This window comes from Manihot esculenta, chromosome 10 (genome assembly GCF_001659605.2).
Source record: "Manihot esculenta cultivar AM560-2 chromosome 10, M.esculenta_v8, whole genome shotgun sequence".
In the NCBI taxonomy this organism is placed as follows: Eukaryota; Viridiplantae; Streptophyta; class Magnoliopsida; order Malpighiales; family Euphorbiaceae; genus Manihot; species Manihot esculenta.
Window position 1 is genome coordinate 10,752,192 of NC_035170.2, and position 4,457 is coordinate 10,756,648.

Sequence of the window (4,457 nt, forward strand, 5' to 3'; positions counted from 1 at the left end):
AGGCACCTGTACCCGACAACTCTAACTGTAGCCCTTCTTCGATGAGCTTGTAGAACTCCTTTACTACTGGTCTTCGTTCTGTTGTGATGTGGGATAGACTGCCGAGTGATTTCCGGCTTAAGGCATCAGCTACAACATTAGCCTTACCCGGATGATACTGGATTTTGCAATCGTAGTCACTGAGCAGTTCTACCCATCTTCTCTGTCTCAAATTCAAATCTCTTTGACTCAGGATGTACTGCAGGCTCTTATGATCTGTAAAGATCTCACATTTTACCCCATAGAGGTAGTGCCTCCACATCTTGAGTGCAAAGATTACTGCTGCCATCTCCAGGTCGTGTGTGGGGTAATTCAACTCATGCTTCTTCAGCTGCCTAGAAGCATAAGCGATCACCCTCTCATTCTGCATCAGTACACCACCCAGTCCCACACGGGACGCATCACAAAAGACTGTAAAGTCCTCATCACTAGATGGCAGAGCTAAAACTGGTGCTGAAGTCAACCTCTTCTTAAGCTCTTCAAAACTCTCTTCGCACTGGTCGGTCCACAGAAACTTCTGATTCTTCCTGGTTAACCTGGTCAGAGGAGCTGCTATCTTTGAGAAGTCCTGAACGAACCTCCTGTAGTAACCTGCCAAACCCAAGAAACTTCTAATCTCTGTCACTGAAGTGGGTCTAGGCCAGTTAGCCACAGTTTCTGTCTTCTTGGGGTCCACCTCAATACCATTTTCTGACACTACATGCCCCAAGAACGAAATGTTCCTTAGCCAGAATTCACATTTAGAGAACTTGGCATACAAGCCATGTTCCCTCAAAGTCTGCAAGACCAACCGCAGATGATGGGCATGCTCTTCTGCATTCCTGGAATACACTAAGATATCATCTATGAAGACAATAACGAAGTGATCCAGGCATTGGCTAAATACTCTGTTCATGAGATCCATGAATGCTGCAGGGGCGTTTGTTAACCCGAACGGCATCACTAGGAACTCAAAATGCCCATATCTGGTCCTAAATGCTGTCTTTGGCACATCTTCATCTCTGATCCTCAGCTGATGATACCCAGATCTCAGATCTATTTTGGAGAAACAACCTGCTCCTGCTAGCTGGTCGAATAGATCATCGATCCTAGGCAACGGGTACTTGTTCTTGGTAGTAACCTTATTCAACTGTCTATAGTCGATACAAAGTCTGAGGGATCCATCCTTCTTTTTCACGAACAACACTGGAGCACCCCAAGGTGAGGCACTCGGTCGGATGAAACCCTTGTCTACCAGCTCTTGCAACTGTTCTTTAAGCTCTTTCAGCTCTGCTGGCGCCATCCTGTAGGGAGGGATAGAGATTGGTCTGGTTCCTGGCATCAATTCTATTTCGAACTCTATCTCCCTAGGAGGCGGTAAGCCTGGCAGCTCGTCTGGGAAAACATCTAAGAACTCTCTAACCACAGGCACCGAGGCGGGCTCTCTGACATCTCTGTCTAGCTCTCTCACATGAGCTAGATAACCCTGACAACCCCTCCTGAGCAGCCTACGAGCCTGTAGGGCTGATATCAAACCTCTAGGTGGACTCCCCCTGTCTCCTCTAAAGACAACCTCTGACCCATCCTGACATCTGAACTTAACTACCTTGTCTCTGCAATCCAAGGTAGCACCATGGGTAGATAGCCAATCCATCCCTAGAATGACGTCAAAATCTGTCAAGTCTAGAACCACTAGGTCGGCGGATAGGCATCTTCCCTCTATGAAAACTGGACTGTACTGGCAGACTGACTCTGCCACTGACGGGTCACATTTGGGTCCGCTGACCCATAGGGGACACTCTAACCCAGAGACCATCAAACCCAACCTCTCGACCGCTTTCGGAGAAACAAAAGAATGGGATGCACCCGGGTCCATTAAGGCATAAACATCTGAACAACCAATGATGATATTACTTGACACCACGGTGTTGGATGTGTTTGCCTCCTGTTGCGTCATGGTGAAGATCCGTGCTGGAGCTGACGGACCTTCCCCTCTGTAAAATGATGAAGAAGAGGCTGACCCTCTCCCTCGGCCTCTGCCACTAGCCTGTGTTGCGGCTGAAGCTGCTGGCTGTGCTACGCTACCCGAAGTTGTCTGCTGGGGCTGTGCCGTAGGAACTGCTCTCGGACATTCCCAAGACATGTGTCCCTCTTGCCCACACCTGTAGCAGGCTGTCGTTCCAAACCGGCATACCCCCCTGTGTAGCTTACCACACCTTGCACACACTGCATTATCAGCACCAGAGCTTGAGCCACCCCCTATTCCCAGACCTGATTTGATCTTGCTCCAGAACTTATTCTTCTTTGGTTTCTTAGTGGTACTGCCCCACTTCTTACTAGCTGAACTCAAGGATGAAGGGTCTATCCTTCCCCCACCTGGGGTCTTAGAACCAGAAGGCTGTGCCATTGACTGCTTGACTTTTCCCTCTATTACGGCACTAGCCTCCATTCTCCTGGCCATGTCTATAATGGCATGGAAACTTTCTCTATCAGCTGACTGAATCAAAGAGGAATACCTGGAATTGAGCCTCATGATATACCTCCTCGACTTCTTCGGATCTGTGTCCAGATGTTGCCCAGCAAACGGCAATAACTCTAAGAATCTATCGGTGTACTCATCGACACCCATCTCATCTGTCTGCTTCAGCTGTTCAAACTCAATCACCTTCAGCTCCCTGGAACTGTCAAGGAAAGCCCATCCTGCGAACTCATTCGCAAACTCCTCCCATGACAGACTGTCCACCCTTGGTTTCACATAGTTCTTGAACCACTCTCGTGCCTTCTTGCATTTCAGAGTGAAACCAGCCATCTGAATGGCTCTACTGTCATCAGCCCCTATCTCATCTGTAATTGTTTTGACCTTCTCCAGGTACACAAACGGATCATCACCGGTATCAAACTGGGGAGCACCCAACTTCATATAGTCGGTCATCTTGGCCTTGCTCCCTCCAGATGAGGTAGGTTGAGGTCTTTGGGTTTCTGTAGCTGCGGTTTCTGCTGGTGGTGGAGGTGCGGCATCCCCTGGGATAGGGTTTGTTGTGCCTGGATGGAAGGATGGAGGTGGGTACATAGGGTACTGTGGATACTGTGAGTAGAAAGGTGGGTATGGCATGTGAGAAGGGTAAGGATTAAAACTGGGGTAATCCGATGTACCTCCCATCGAATACCCGGGGTATGGTGAAAAAGGTGGGTACTGGGGTGGTGGAACAAACCCCGAGGCCTGAGTGCCTCCCTGAGACTCACCCATGCCCTCTTCTGGCATGCTTACACCAAGACTACCATCCCTCCTCTGGTCCACATCCATCTCTTTTCCCACATCCACTGACCTGCCTCCTTGAACCGTTCCTCTTACTGATCTGTTTCTACCCAGATCCAGAGATCTTCTAGGGTCTCCCACTGCTCTGTCCCTGTTGGACCTACTTGACATTGCCCTTGGCAATGCTGGAGGACGGGCGCTCGTGCCCTCATCCTCCGGTGGTACTCTAGTCAATCTAGCTGATCGACGAGTTCCTCGCATTCTGTTTACTGAAAAACAGCACAGATAACAAAACATTAGCATCCAATGGTTCATGTGGAAACACATGAACCCACATCATATACATAGCATATCTCATGGCATATCATACTTTCATTCTAGACAGGACTCTACATCCTATCCTAGTGGACATGATTTCCTATTGTGCTTGACTTTCTATCACATCTATGAGCCCGACACTCTAGGTCCGACCATATGAACCTAGGGCTCTGATACCACTCTGTAACGACCCGGAAACCGGACCGCTACCGGCGCTAGGATTCAGGTCGGCTTAAGGCCGCCAGAACCCGTAGCAAGCCAAACATACATCCTGTGAACCTGTTTAATCCCATACATGGTCAACAACATACAGAAAAATAAAAAAAAACTTTTCTTTCATTCAAACATTTCTTTGCCAAGCCTAGCCTGTGCATGCACAACCATAACATAAACCCCTCATTGGAGTCCTCATCAAATACTCCCATGGGGTAACATAACATAACATGGGCTTGGATTACATAGGCATCATAAAAACATTATATCTCATACAAGACCATGTGTACAGGGAATTCAACAGACTCTAGTCAAGCACATTATCAACTTACATTGCATTACATCTCATACTTTTACATTTCTAACAAACCATGTCCACAGCTAAGCTATTACATAAACTTCTCTTACTCTGCTGACTTCTCTATCTACTCTACACCTGCAAGACTGGGGTTAGGGGAGAGGGGGTGAGCTATAAAGCCCAATGAGCAGAAACTAAAAACATTTGCTTTAATTCCTCCATTTTTAGGTATATTATTATTCATTTTATTATTATTATATTATTTAACTTTTTCTTATTCATGCTTTCATGAAATGCAACACATCACAGCTAATCACATAAAAGGATGGTATTGTCACCATTAGTCCTCAACAT